The 16,452-nt window shown below is 37.1% G+C and overlaps 1 pseudogene across 1 annotated transcript; it reads left to right on the forward strand.

The window, feature by feature from the left end:
* Positions 1 to 1,740: 1,740 nt before the first annotated feature.
* On the forward strand, positions 1,741 to 6,860 carry LOC145806202 (peptidyl-prolyl cis-trans isomerase CYP20-1 pseudogene; annotated as a pseudogene). Its single transcript, XR_014348960.1, has one exon. The product of XR_014348960.1 is annotated as a peptidyl-prolyl cis-trans isomerase CYP20-1 pseudogene (transcript).
* The last annotated feature ends 9,592 nt before the right edge of the window (positions 6,861 to 16,452 follow it).

Here is a 16,452-nt window from a genome sequence, read left to right on the forward strand (position 1 = left end):
GTTAGTAGAGTTAAATTATTTGCCAATGTCACTCCATTAATTCGAACTAAAATGTTAGTTAGTAGATTTAGATTATCGGTAGAGGTCACTCTATTAAGAATAATGCTTGGGACCCCCTTTTGGGGGTCATCCCCTCACCTCCTTTGCCACGTGGCAGGGATGATTGGAGGAGCAGAAAAAAAAAAGAAAAAGAAAAAGAAAAGGTAACCAATGAGAGAGAGAGGGGGTCAAAGGGGGTGGGGGAAAAGGGGGGATGAATCATTACTCCTCTATTAATCTAAAGAATAATGCTTGGGACCCCCTTTTGGGGGTCACCCCCTCACCCCCTTTGTCACATGGCGGGTGGTGATTGGAGGAGCAGGAAAAAAAAGAAAAAGAAAAAGAAAATGTAACCAATGAGAAAGAGAGGGGGTCAAAGGGGGTGGGAGGAAAAAGGGGGATGAATCATTGTTGTAATCTAAATTTAAAATCCCATCCTAAGACGTTTAGCCTATTTTGGCATCAATGTTAAAACTTAGCTTTTTAATTTTTTTAGCATTTTTAAGTTACAATATTTCTCTATTTTTTTTTACATGTTTTAAAAAAAATCAAAAAAAAAAAATTGACTTTTAAGCTATTTCCCAAAATAAGGCCTTATTTGGCATAAACTAAAAAATCTAAAAAGTCAAAAAGTCACCATCCTATTTAAGTCACATCATTTTATTTAAGTCACATCACCTCTCTACCACATCACTTCAAACCCAACACATACCAAACTCATATTTCATAAAAAGTCAAAAAATGCACTTATTTAGGACATCCCAAACCACCCCTAAATCTAAGTTTTAGTGAGAAATTTAGGCTTATTTTGAGTTAAAAACCAGTTATTGAATTTTTTTTTTTAATCACATCACTTCTTTATTTTTTATGTATTTAAAAAAAAAATTTTAAAAAAAACTTTTAACTCAAAATAGGTCTTAATTAAATATTTTCTTAATTATTGAGCGAAAGATGGAGAGACATCAGACCCCAAAAAGCAAGAAAAATTATGATGCGATAAAGAGAAATTCCTTAAGGTCTCAAAAGTTCTTGGCCCAAATGAGTAATGATTCATCCCCTTTTCCTCCCACCCCCTTTGACCCCCTCTCTCTCTCATTGGTTATCTTTTCTTTTTCTTTTTCTTTTTTTTCCTGCTCCTCCAATCACCCCCTGCCACATGGCAAAGGGGGGTGAGGGGGTGACCCCAAAAGGGGGTCCCAAGCATTATTCTTATCAATATTATATAGGTGGAACACGGATTGTTTTAAATTAGTATATGATTATTTAAAATATGTTTAAAATTACAGATATATTTATTTGAAAGAGAATGTAAATTTTTAAAGAAATATCTTATAAAACAAGATCTAGAAAGATGAGATGAGTTATTTGAAGAGTATGATGAGAACTATGATATTAGTAATATCATGAGTGATGACGAAGTATGGAATCTAGACAATGTAATGGATTGACAAAATCATAGGTAGTTTGGCAAAACTATGGGTGAAGACTACACTTTTATGTGACTACTCCATCAGGTGTCTCTTGTTAATAAATAAATCAGCATGTAGTCATGACACCTGCTTATTTGTCTTCTAGTAACAATAAAATATAATATATAAAAATATTGGTGGAAATCCAGACTTGGAGGTCCACAAGGTGCCTATATAAAAGGCCTTGAGGAAGAGAAAAATGGGATATATTAGTCAGAGTATACTTGAAATTAAGAAAGAAGTCTGGTTCTCAGGCCTTCTTAAAGCAAACAATACTCTATAACAATACAACAGTCTACAGACACCCTGTCCTTGTAAATCTTTGTTCAATAAATAAATAAATAAATTCATTTCCAAAAGAGAGTGTGTTATTATTGTATGTTATTGGTCTTAGGTCTCCTACATAACCAAAGAAGCAGTTTTTGAAGTTACGGTCTGAGGTATGAAATGAAACAAATCTGTGCTGAATCTGATCCAAGGAAAGAAAGGTTGAGATTAGCCACTTTTGTAAATTGGAAGCTTGCCAACGCTAGAGCCTTACGCTAATTACGTTCAGGTAACGTTCAAAATCTTTAGATACTATTCTTATTTTGGAAGTATAGTGGGCCTAAAATCAAAACATCTAATTTTATTTTTTATTTTTTTATGAGTATCTATCACCATTTTTATATCCAAGATCTGTTGATAGATCGTAATCAAGTATTAATATTAATCGCAAATTGTCACAAACGTTGTGAATTTTTACAAAATCTACTAAATATTAGTGCTGCTAAAAATATAGAATTTACCAAAAAAAGAGTTGATAAAATATCTCAAGAAATCACATATTATCAAGAACAACTAGGTTTAGTACCCTAAAAAAAAAAAAAAAATTAATTTTCCACGTTATCAAGCCACATCACTTAACTTAAATTTGAGTCACAAAAATTTGAGATACCAAACAACAGCCTATAGTTAATTATTTTGGAAACACTTTGTAGAATGAATTAATTATTTTAATTTATAAATTTAAGATCTACGCACCTCATGAAAAAAATATTGTGACTTTTGAGAAAATTTGTACATTCCCTCTTATTATCCATAAGAGTTATGTTAGCAGTTCTAAATAATTTACAAAGTTTCTACTAAATTTTTTGTATGGGTGTGGGACTCCTATACATGTGGATTTATATAGATCTCATACTCATATAAAAGGTTGGGTAAATTACAAATCCTATGAGGTTTGCTTAAAATACAGATTTTTCGGTAGTTTGAAAAATTACAAATACCCCCTTATTAGAATTTTCTATTTAACAGAATTAACTAAAAAATGAAATTCATAATTGCTCTCATTTACAATAATAAAATTATCTAAATTATTAATTGAAACATATTTTTAACATTATTAAAAACAATTAATTGACTTGATGATTTATTAATAAAAGAGACGATTTGTTTTGAAATTAGAAAGCTTAGGAGGTGGAATGTAATTTTCAATACTACAGAGGGCAATTCATATTTTAATCAAATCTCAAGGGATGTATTTGTAATTTATCCTAAAAAATTTAGTAAAAAATTTAATAGATTATTTAAAATCCATAACATTTTCCTATCCATAATGACTGTAATGTTGAATCTGAACTGTTATCATTATGGCTTTAATGTTTTGGCTTTTGAATATTTTGTACTAAATTGAGTATTGGTATGTGTATATTTATGCTATTTTTAGATTTAAAATTTGTAAAAAAAAAAGGGGGTAAAAGATTGAAAAATAAAATTTTGTTAAATGATTTTATCATTATTTTACCTTTTTTAAAAAATTAATAAATTCAAAATTTGGACATAATATTAAAAAAATTATTATTTTAGATTAAAATCACCAATTGTGCATCAAGTGGGAGGTGGGACAAGTAATAGAACAATCAAATTATGATTTTAAAAACTACTCGCAAGAAAAAAATAATAGTAGATTAGAACTAAGATTTTGACCTATCATATAATGAGTTGTTGCTTGTGTAATCTGAAGTGTCCTCTTTATCTTTTAATATTTTTTAGGCTTTTATGTGACAATCAAGCAAGCATATTTTAATTGGTAGTTTTGTCCTTGCTTAAGCCTGTACAATGATTTTTTTTTTTTTTAGATGGCATCCTGTTAGAATTCACACTCACCTACTACACTCCACCTACCACCTCCACTACACTACACCTACTACCACCTTCTCTTCTATATATAGGAGTTGTAATACATAACACAAATTATCAATTAATCAATAATACATTTCTCTATTTCTTTTTATAGATTGCATTTTTTTACATGGTATCAGAGCAGGTTTAGAACCTGATATTTTCGCTTCCCCGGCGGGCGGCAACCTCACCTTAGCTGCCCGCCGGACCTCAACCTAGTCCGCTAAGATTTTTCTTACACATACCTTGATCACTCTGCATGTGCTTCCTCCCCAGCTGCTGTCCAAGCACAAAATCTCTTCAATTCCTCTTCTTCGTATCAAAAGCTGCGAGGCGAAACCAAAAGGGTGTGTCGAAAACCAGAGACAATGGCCAGAAGAACTCGATCGTTCTCACTCGCACTGGTGTGGACGCTAGTCCTCTTCGCAACCCTAGCTCTCACTCAGGCGAAGAAATCGAAGGAGGATTTAAAGGAAGTGACTCACAAAGTTTACTTTGATGTTGAGATTGCCGGAAAACCTGCTGGTTGTATTGTCATGGGTCTCTTTGGGAAGGCAGTTCCTAAAACAGCAGACAATTTCCGAGCACTGTGCACAGGGGAGAAAGGTGTTGGAAAGAGTGGGAAACCTCTTCACTACAAGGGGAGCAAATTCCATAGAATTATTCCCAGCTTTATGCTCCAGGACGGTGATTTTACACTTGGTAATGGACGAGGTGGAGAATCAATTTATGGAGAGAAGTTTGCTGATGAGAATTTCAAGCTGAAGCACACTGGCCCAGGGTTTCTTTCAATGGCAAATGCTGGCCCAGACACAAATGGCAGCAGCAACTAATGCTGTGTTCTTTGAAAGGATAAAACAATTGCTTACTGTTTGTTTGTCCAGGTTCCATTTGAAGTTTGGGGAAAGCAATATTTTCTTATTCTTGTCTCTCTCTCTCCGCAAAACCCACCATTTGTTTTTTAACCCACTTCCTCTCTCCACTCAAGGACATGCACATCTTTGTCCACTTTTCAACCCTTTCCTTCCTCTTTTTGCACCCCACTCACAGATTCCCACACCATCACTAGTTTTTCAAATCATTATTTTATGTTTTATTTTTTCTTTTTGATCATTACACCATTGCCCCAACATCCTCCACTCACAAATATTCTCCCTTTTTTCTTTCTCTATCGTTTATTCTTATTATTATTATGAACCACCTCAGAACCCATGTGCATCCCTTTTATGACACTTTCCTTATTTTATTATTTTATTTTATTTTATTTAAAAAAAAAAAAAAGAAAAAAAAAAAAAAAAAAAGCCACCCACGTGGGCTTCTCCTCACTCTTTCTTCCGTTTAATTTCTAAATCTATTATTTTTATTTATTTTCTCTAAATCCCTTTTTTTAATCTCTTTTTATTATATTATATTAAAAAAAAAAAAAATCTTCATCTCTCCTCCGTTTGATTTCCAACTCCATTATTTTTTATTTTTATTTATTTTCTCCAAACCACTTTCCTTATTTCCTCCATCTTTCATTTTTTGATTTCAAATATATTTTTATTATTTTTTCTTTATTTTTTCTTTCACATTCTTTTTCATCTTTTTCCAATTCCCTTCATACCATATAGCTTTGCACACCAAATTATATTTTATTCATCTCAGGGATCAACCCCGATCACAATTTTACACACACAAAAAAAAAAATAAAAAAAAAAAAATAAAAAACACAAACAAACAAACCAAAACAACAAAACCACATCCACAGGCGGGATTTTTCTTCTCTACTCTGCCGCCGGTCTTTTCTTCTTGCCTCCGTCCTGGGCGGCCCTTGACGGTGTTGCCTCCGTGTTTCCCACTCCACTGGGCACGATCACTCCACCCTGCTCCTCCACTACAGCATATGGTGGACCTCCAAATCGGAACATCACGGTGGCCTTCCGCTTCAGCTCCTTGTTTTCTGCCCTTAGCACGCTTATCTCTGCTCGCGCATCCTTATACATGCGTTGGAGCAGAGCCAGCTGGGCGTTTAAATGCTGCACCTCATTTGTCCTACTCTGCAGCCGGTTCGACAAATTTGTGACCGCCGTCATGGTTTCCACGCATGACTTCAGAGTATACTGATTAGCCTCAATATCAGTTTGCACCGCCATTTTTTGCTCCACCGACCGCATCGGAAAGTTCAATGGAGCAAAACCAGAGGTGTTTGGTTGAGGTTCACTGGCCACCGCACCAGTTATTTCTCCTGTGGGGTCGTTCAGTTCTGGAAAGAGAGTGAGCAGGTTCTGGGTAGCTGGACGGGAAGAAGAGGCCATGTTTTGGGTTGCTAAGTGTTTCCGAGCAGGGTTTACAGAGTATTTCAGACTGCCAAAATTTAGAGGTTTCAAACTGGTTTGCACAGCCTCTGCCTTCGTCTTGGTTATATAGCCAAGGCAGCCACGCGCATCGCGCGCCTCTTGACGCCCGACAAACTGGCACGCCTTTTCATGGCACATCTTTTGATAAAGTGGACACGCCTTTTGATGGCACGCCTTTTGATGAATTGGGCACGCCTTTTGATGGCACGCCTTTTGACAAAATTAGGCACACCTTTTGAGGATGCGACTTTTTAAGGGTCCGACAAGACTCTGTAAACTGTCCCGACATTGATTCCGGTTAGCTACTTCAAGGGTCCGACAAGACTCTGTAAACTGTCCCGACATTGATTCCGGTTAGTTTCTACAAGGGTCCAGCAAGACTCTGTAAACTGTCACAACATTGTCTGCTACAACGGTCCGACATGACCCCATAAACTGTCTTCTACATCGGTCTGACACCGCCATCCAGTGTCCTCTACATGATTATGACACCACCATACAGTGTCCTCTACAACGTTATGACACCACCATCCAGTGTCCTCTACCACGTTATGGCACCACCTTTCAGTGTCTTCACCAACGGTCTGACACGACCATACAGTGTCTCCTATCTTTATTTTATTTTTTATGTATTTTCTTGTTTTGTTCCTCTCTCCAAACTCAAGTTGGTTAGTTTCTATCCTCCTTGAGTTTGCGGGGGGCTGTTAGAATTCACACTCACCTACTACACTCCACCTACCACCTCCACTACACTACACCTACTACCACCTTCTCTTCTATATATAGGAGTTGTAATACATAACACAAATTATCAATTAATCAATAATACATTTCTCTATTTCTTTTTATAGATTGCATTTTCTTACACATCCTATAAAAGGATTAAAGATAGGAATTTACGAATAAATCAATTATATCATACACACTTTTTAAAAGTACTTATCATATTTACCTTGATGATATTGTAATTAAGGGTAATTATAAACACACTTCTTGAGATTTGCTTAAAATATAAATTGTCCCTTGTAATTTTAAAAATTACATCATGCCTTTCGAAGTTTATAATTTTATAACAAATGGTCATTTCTATTAATAAATTATCAAGTTAATTAATAATTTTTAATAATGTCATAAATTTATTTCAATTACTAATTAAGCTAATTTTATTATTATATTAAAGTGCAATTAGAAATTTTATTTTTCTAGCTAATTTTGTTAATAAAAAAATTTACAAGGGAGAATTTATAATTTTGTAATCCAAACCCAACCCAATTGCCGAACCGCAATTGAATGGCCTTGCTTTGGGCTTTTTCCATCTTGCCTCTCTATTTTGGGTATAGATTATTTTAGTTGGCTATTTAATTTTTTTACAAAAAAATAAGTAAAAAAATAAAGAAAGTGATGTGATAGAATATTTTGTTTTATTGACTATTTTAACCTAGGATGGCTAGCTGTGACACCCCAAATGTTTAATACGTAAAAAAAATATAACTTCTGAATTTGTTTACATAACTTCTAGATTTCAGTTTCTGCCACTTAAATAATTTATTTACTCAAATTAAGTTTGTATAATGTTTTAGTTTAAATAACTATCCATGGTTGTTTTGAGCCCTACGCTTTTAACATAATATATCTCACTCTGTTGTGTGCTTATAGCTGTTATCTTTTTTAGGTAATGGAATATAAAGAAGGATGGTAACCTCGTATAGTAGGACCAGCACAAAATTTGATGTGGATATGTTTTCTTTCTTTTTTATAATTGTCTGTCATCAAATAATAAAATAAGAAAAGCTTGATAGATATATTTCCTTTTATTAAAATAGTATAATAAGAAATAAAGTTAATTATCTATTTAATTATTTCCTTGTGCCACTTAATTTGTTAAAATCAAAATTAATTAGCAAGTTGCGATTCTAACCCTAAGTAACTATGGTTGGGTCGTGACACCAACACTCTATCACTCTCAAGTTGATTAGAAGACTCTTATATTGTGTTTGGTTTATGAAATTATGAAGAAAATTAGAAAGAACAAAAGAAAAAAAAAATGTGAATGAAATATAATTTTTTCCTTTCATTTTTTTTTTTCTTCTCTTTTCACTCTTCAAATCTATAAACACAACTTTTAGACTACACAAACATGCAGAGATATAGGGCGGTTCCTTACTTGCAATCACCTCCAGGATGTACTCCATAGACATAACTTTGAAAGATAATGCTTATCCTTTAATACCCTTCTCAATGCTTTAACCAAGTGAAATGGTTTTACCTCGGTAGTATGACAAACAACCGAGGTAACACATACTTAAGAGGCGGGTTTAACCGAGCTTCACCTAGCTCGGTCCCACCTTGCTCTTACAATTCAGCCCGGCTCGTCCACAAGCAGCGCTTTAGCTCGGTTACTGCTCAACTATACTTTGAACCGGAGTATACGGACCGCGTTATTTGCAACCATCTCTTCGACCGAAGTAATTGCCACCACACTTGGACCGAGCTAACAAAGCTACGTCCAATCTGTGAAGTCCTTTTTACTACGACCCACGAATCGGTCCACTGCAATGACGGGGCCTAGCTCGGCCCCAAGTACACATAAAAAAACTCCCTTTCATAACCATTCCACCAAAAATAGTAGGATCTTTTATTCCAAACCAATCAAAATGCATGCATGTGAAGTTGCCTAAAGAGCTAGGGAGAGTTTTCAGAGAGGTTTTATTTAAAATTTAAGTTCGACTGTAAAAGCTAAAAGTTACCCAATTTTGTAATATTACGTTGGTTGTTAGAGAATTTAAAAAGAAATTTGAAAAGAAGAGTAAAAAAATAGATAAAATATAAATAAAATATATTTATATTTTATTTAATTATATATATATATATATATATATATATATATTATTTTCTTTTTTAAATTCTTCTCTAAATCTTTCAATCAAACCCAACATAAAAACATAAACGTGTGCACAAGTTCTCCATAGTCGGGGATGCCACCTTTTCGTTCTTCCACTAGTAAATCATATGGGTCTGTTTGGTAACCATTCCGTTTTCAGTTTATATTTACAAAAATTAAAAAAATTGTGATAAAAACTTGTTTGATAATTTTTTTGGTTTATAAATGGTTGTCTCAGTTTATAAATTTGAAGAAAAAACGTAAACTCATAAAAAATGAGTTTACATTTTTAGTTTTCAATTTTTTTTTTTTAATAATTTTTTTTTCAATTATTTTTTTTCAAACAATTTTTTGGAAAAATTATTTATAAGTCCTATTAGGGAGACTTATGCTACATATGATTCTACTAAAAATCTTTATGTTCTCATAAGTCCTGTGTGAAGTTTGTTGACACATTTACCCTCAATATTAGTTGTTAATATCATAAATAATGGTAAAACCATAAATAGGAAATTGAATATTACCATAGATTAAGTTTGCGAAACGTAACGTGACACTTACATAAACGTAACGTAACGTAACGTGACCATATCAGATGGGACATTACATAAACGTAACGTGACACCGTAACGTGACACTTACATAAACGTAACGTAACGTGTCACGTTCCGTTTCGCAAACTTACTAGGTTTTTAAACTTTTAAATTAAATGTGAAAATGTTACTTGTTCGTGTATTTTGAAATTCACACTCACATAGATATGATCTATGGTAACATTCAATTTCCTATTAACATTCAATTTCTTATATAGGAAATTGAATATTACCATAGATTAAGTTTGCGAAACGTTTGAATGGAAAATGTTACTTGTTCATGTATTTTGAAATTCACATTCACATAGATATGATCTATGATAACATTGTTAGGAAATTGAATGTTACCATAGATTAAGTTTGCGAAACGTAATATGATACCTATATAAATGTAACTGTTGGCTACATATTTTGTAAAAGCCAGTTACAGTTCGACACGTGGCATAGTAAGGGTAATAAAGGAAGGTTATTCAAGCCTTTAATCCTGATCGTACACGTGACAATAAACATTGGTCCTCACATGATCCGAGTAACACTAGATCAAATAAACGGGATGCAAGATGACGTGTCTTCAAACGGTTACTCATATTCAAATCTAAGTACAAGAGGGAAGCTCAACTGCCAGTAATGGCGTAATGGAGCTACTTGTAAGGAAGCATGACCAGCGATCATGGAGGAGCAGTTCGACAGTTCGAAGTACAGTTCGAAGGTCATCACTGACGAGTATAAATAGCAGGGTAGCCCCCAGAAAGAGGGACGGACTCAGACCATACAAACCAGTCATTTACTTCATATATTTTCTTTCCAGTCATTTACATTTCCAGTCCTTAAATACCTGTTCTTTAAATACCTGCACTTTAAATACTCGCACTGTACTTCGATTCATAGGAGTAGCTTCAAGTAGATTCAAGTAGATTGCTGTTGTAAACCTCTCCGAGGCTGAGTTCGGACCGTTGTAAGTGTTCATTTTTATGAAATACTTCAATTGTTCTTCATATTACTGTTATTTCTCTTAATTTCTCCTAAGTCAAGCCACCAGTAAAAGTCCTCTTCATTGAGGCTGAAAAGAACTAAAACACAATCGTCTGATAATTGGTTGGCAATTATAATTTCTGTAAGGACTGATTGATCCTTGCTGGCACGCTCACATTCACAAAAATACCCTTCGAAAAGCCAAAAAGCCAACATATATTTTTGGCACGCCCAGTGGGACCTAATTAAAAATGGCTAGAAGAAGACGACAAGGAGAAAATGAACGCTTCGAAGAAGGCGTGGAAGGAGAGGTAGAAATACCAAATCCAGAGGATAATGTGGTAACACATCCTGTGGAAACTCCTATATTGTCAGAACCCATGGTCGAGCAGACCAGTACTTCTGGACAAGAACCATATGTTCATATTATTGGACAAAACCAAGGAATTGGACCGTCCACTATGCCAACAAATCCATGGGATGGTTTAGTGAATGCCATGGGACAACAACTAATGAACACAATGGAAAGGTGGGCAACATCCTTTTTGGATCGAATGAATAACCACCAACCAACAAACACAAGACAAACGGAGGAAGTTGTAAATGTCCCCCAACAAAGATTGGCTAGAGAAAAACAGCCTATGCAAGTTAATGGTCAAACTAGTACCCAAAACTTTGAAAGACCATCACCTCAGTCTTGGTATGAACCCATTTCAAGGCCTATAGCAGGCCAAAATACCTCAGCACTTAATAATGAAGCCACACAAGTTGGTGGATCTGGCCAAGTACAAGAAATTGGTGTAAGAATGGTTACAAATCCTATGTTCGAAGCCATACCTGGCACAAGAGGGTACACCAATCCCTTATTCGAATTTACACCCGGGGGGTTGGAGGGTTTTCCTACAAATGGTAGAGACACGACACCTGTCCCAGCACCTGTTGCAGGTCCTTTCGCAGGTCATGCTCAAAGAGGTTACCCATACCCTCAGCAGCAACCTGCACCGCAAGGACAACCAGCCCCAAATTTACCACCTTATGGACCAAGAGGACCACAAGCACAAGTTTATCCACCAAATCCTGTGTTTGCTCCTCCAGTAGTGGTTCAGCAGGCACAAAATATGGTCCCTAGAGACCAGATTGTTGATATTGTTAGGGAGATATGTGGACCAATGGCTCGGGGGGTCCAGACTCCTATATACAGAAAACCATACCCAGAATGGGTAGATAGGGTACATGAATACCCAAGGGGATTCAGGATACCAGATTTTACCCTTTTTTATGGGACTGGAAATCAATCAACGATAGAACATATTGCTAGATTTGCTGCTCAATGCGGTGAATTCACTAACCATGATTATATGAAACTGAGATTATTTCCAAATTCCCTAACGGGAGGAGCATTTGTATGGTACATCAACCTTACACCTGGCTCCATTCAAAATTGGCAACAAATGGAAGAGGCATTTCATGCCCAATTCTTCCAATCAGAACCAGAAGTATCTATGGCAGATTTGGCTAGGTTGAGTCAAAGGCCTGAAGAAAAGGCTACTCAGTTTATTGCCAGATTTAAAAGGGCTCGAAATAAATGTAGAGTCATCCTGCCAGAGCCAGAATTCGTCAGATTGGCTCAAAATGGTTTAGAATTCAGGCTTCGAAAGAAGTTTGATTCAACTGAATTCAGAGATTTGGTCGAACTGACCTATAAGGTGTCTCGATATGAAACATTATTAGAAGAGGAACAAGATCGAAATAATGCATCATATAAGACATATTATAGAGATCCTAATTATGAAATAGATGCAGCAGAGATTGTAGGCAAAGAACCTGTAATCTGTGAAGCATTAATTCGTAAGGATACAACTATAGACCAGCAGTTTAAAAAGAAAGACTTTCACAGAAAATACTCTTTCGATTTAACAAAAGCAGATGACATCTTTGATCATTTGCTCGCGGCTAATTTCCTTAAGTTGCCTAAAGGAGTAAAACTACCATCTCCGGATGAACTGAAAGGAAAAGTATACTGTAAATGGCATAATTCTTGGTCTCACTCGACTAAAAACTGCATTGTTTTTCGAGACAGGATCCAAGAACAGATTCGGAAAGGAAGTTTGAAGTTCTCAGCTAAAACAGAAAAAGCCATGGGAATTGACAGTGATCCCTTTCCAGAAGTTGGAGAGGCAGCAGCCAATGTCATTACATCAGATTTCCAGAACTTGTCCTTGACAGAATTGGAGGAAGTCAATGTGCAGATGCATGTTGCTAATCAAACCAACGTCAAGAAGAATACTAGAAGACTACCAGTTATTGAACAAGGTTCCTCACACCAGATGGAATGTTCTGATGAAGAGTCACTGGATGATGATTCTTTAGAAGCAGCAGTGATGCAGAGAATGTGCCCCAGGTGCAGACTCAGTTACAAGTGGTTGAAGGGGCTTCCAACTGATGGGAAGCAATACTACAGGGATGTTCAGAGACGTCCTAAATCAACCAATGCTTACAACAAAAGGCCGTATCCGGCTAGTGATAGGCAGAGACCACCAGTGGTTGAGCCTGTGGTAAACAGAATGCATGACAAAGGCAAGGAACTCTTGCATGAATCCAGACCACATAACTATTATAGAATGCAGAGTAGCCATTCTGAAAGAAAGCTGGAGAGGAGTTCAGTCCATGGAATCAAAGCCAGAGATTGGCTCCCTAGATCAGTTTCACGCAGGACAGAAAATGGTCACCCTTATCGAAGGTCTGAACCAGATTCAAAACATGAGGACAAAACCAAGCACTTACCTTCACGGCCAGTTTCGAAGATGGCTTCGAAGGTGGAAAAAGGCAGGTCAGCTTCTGAATCAGTAAGCTCATGGGTACCTGGGGTCCCGGATTGGTTTGTAATGCAAAACAAACCTAGGGAGGTACGTGCTTATGGAGATACTGTAAACCAAGGCAGGATGATCAAGCCTCCTATGGTGGCTCCGAACAACTGGATACTGCTTAAACACCCAAAGACGAGGGAACCCGACATGATCCCAGTCATCTCAAGATCACAGAGGAGAAAAATTCAGCGCAGGTACACCCAGTACCAAAAGGATCTGAAGGAAGGTGGAGAAAATTCTTCATCAGTCAAAACGGAAGGGAGGAAGAACCTAAAATCAGACCATGCTCCAAAGCCAGTTCCACAGAGCACAGTGGTCTGCAGCCGAGAACAGTTGGCCAAGGTTCATTCTGAACTGAAAACCAGAGAAAAGGCCAGTTTGGTAGGGTTGGAGAAAGCTCTGATGGAAACAGATAGTGAGACTGAAGAAGAGATTAGCGTGAGTCAGAAGAAAGAGGTTGTGGAGGAAGAGATGTTTGAAGCCTTCATGGCTGAGCAAACGTTTCTGACTAAAGAGCCAGTTGAGAAAAATCCTTCGAAGGGATCAGTTAGTGATGAAATACCAGAATGCATCATGCAGGATGTTTCTGAGGGAGTCAACCAAAGTAACCAAGAGGGGAAACAAGTACAGCCAGCCATCCAGTTTGGCTCGTTTCCCCCAGTATCAGTAAACATGGTGCACATATTGCCACAAGAATTTCAAGCTGGAGATGAGAATCAAGAGGGGCAGGAAGCTGACCCAGTTCAGATCTCCAGTGAAGATTCACAAGCAAGTATGGTGCAAGATAACTTCGAAATGGTCATCCCAATGGAAGATGGATATGAGAGTGAAGAGGTGGTAAGCATCAATCTATCATATCCATTTGAGTACCCCTCGGATTCGATGACACAGCACGTCAGGCCCTTGTACATCAAAGCTTTCTTTGATGGGGTACAGCTGAACCGAGTCCTAGTAGACAATGGGGCAGCAGTGAACCTACTCCCGAAATCTTCTTTGAAGAAACTAGGGAAAAAGAATCCCAGGTTGATACCAACCAGCACAACCATTGCTGGATTTGCTGGAGATAAACAAATGGCTCAGGGGATTCTACCCATTAATTTAAGTGTGGGAACCAGGGATTGTATGACAGCATTTTTCGTAATCGACAGTAATGCTAAATACAATGCTTTGCTTGGAAGGGACTGGATCCACACTAACAAGTGTGTGCCTTCTTCTTTACATCAGAAAATCATGATGGCCTTGGGCAATGGAGAGACAGAGGAGATCGACGCAGATCCTCAACCCTTCATAGCCTGTGCAGACTTTGCGGAGGCTAAATTGTATATTGAGGGAGTGACACCTCTCAGTATACTGATGAAAGATGACAATTCAGCCGAAGTGACGGCTGATGAAGAGGTGACACACCTGAAGCACTTAGTCCAAAAAAGTGCTGATGAAGAGGTTGTCCTTAGAGATGACAATGATGCCTGGTTATAGGCAAAGAGAGGAATCACCAGAAGCCAAGTCCTTGGCTTTGATCAAGTTTTCAGCATTGGACATAAAAGCAATAGTCCAGAAAGTTCAGGAGCAAGAGAGAGAGGCCATGATAATTGGCTGCAAACAGCAGCAGCAACAGGCTAGAGTCTTGACTCTTGGTAAGTACTGTGCCTTGGACATTGAAACAAAAGTCCAAGAAATACAGGAAGAGGAAGCCTTGTGGACAGATTTTGTCTATGAGGAGGAGGGCAGAGATATTGAACTGAAGAACTTAGGGGCAGAACCAAGCTCGAAGATCACTTCAAAGGCAGCAGAAACTAGAGGGAGTTCTCATGCACAAGATCCTTTAGAAGAAGTAAATCTAGGGGAAGGTTCTGTACAACAGCCCACTTATGTAAGTGCTTGTTTGAATGATCTGGACAGAAACCAGCTTTTGGTTGTTCTGAAGAAATACAAAGATTGCTTTGCATGGTCTTATAATGAACTACCAGGATTGGACAGGTCATTAGTGGAACATAGGCTCCCTATGAAGCCTAATTTCAGGCCCTATAAGCAGAAACCAAGAAGGATGAGTCCAGAAGTAATTCAGAAGGTCAAGGAAGAGATCCTTAGACTCCTCAAGGCAGGTTTTATTAGAACAGCCAGGTATGTTGAGTGGCTATCTAATATTGTGCCTGTAGTCAAGAAGAATGGCAAAATGAGGGTATGTATCGATTTCAGAAATTTAAATCTAGCAACTCCCAAAGATGAGTACCCTATGCCTATAGTGGACTTGCTGGTAGATAGTTCAGCAGGTCACCAAGTCTTGTCAATGATGGATGGGCATTCCGGCTACAACCAAATATGCATTGCAGAGGAAGATATCCACAAGACAGCGTTCAGATGTCCTGGGAATATTGGCACCTTTGAGTGGGTTAAAATGCCATTTGGTCTAAAGAATGCTGGAGCTACATACCAAAGAGCCATGAACACTATCTTTCATGATCTTATTGGAGGATATCTGGAATGTTATATTGATGATATTGTAGTTAAATCCCAATCCATGAAAGAGCACCTGTTTCACTTAGAAGCAGCTTTTGAAAGGATGAGGAAGTTCAAGTTAAAGCTCAATCCTCTTAAATGTGCTTTTGGGGTATCATCTGGAAATTTCTTGGGCTATGTTGTTCACAAGAAAGGAATACAGATTGATCAGAATAAAGCCAAAGCAATTATCGAAGCCAAACCCCCATCAAGTAAGAAAGAATTACAAAGGTTCCTTGGGCAGGTTAACTTTCTTCGAAGGTTCATTTCTAACACTGCAGGGAAAACTAAAATATTTTCTTCCTTGTTAAGGCTGAAAGATGAAGAGGAATTTGTGTGGACAGCAGAGCATCAGATTGCTTTCGAAGGTATCAAGGCCTATTTGGCTAAACCTCCAGTGCTGATGCCACCAAAGGGGAACAAGCCCTTGAAGTTATACATAGCTGCAGCAGAGGATTCATTGGGAGCTTTCTTAGCCCAAGATAATGAAGAAGGCAAGGAGCAAGCTATTTATTACCTTAGTAGGTTTTTAAGTTCGTGTGAATGTAAATACTCAGCTGTTGAAAAGCTGTGTCTTGCTTTGTATTTTGCTGCAATAAAATTAAGATATTATCTTTTGCCTACAACTGTCTT

The sequence above is a fragment of the Camellia sinensis genome, chromosome 1, assembly GCF_055761805.1.
Source record: "Camellia sinensis isolate YWXY chromosome 1, ASM5576180v1, whole genome shotgun sequence".
Classification (NCBI taxonomy): Eukaryota; Viridiplantae; Streptophyta; class Magnoliopsida; order Ericales; family Theaceae; genus Camellia; species Camellia sinensis.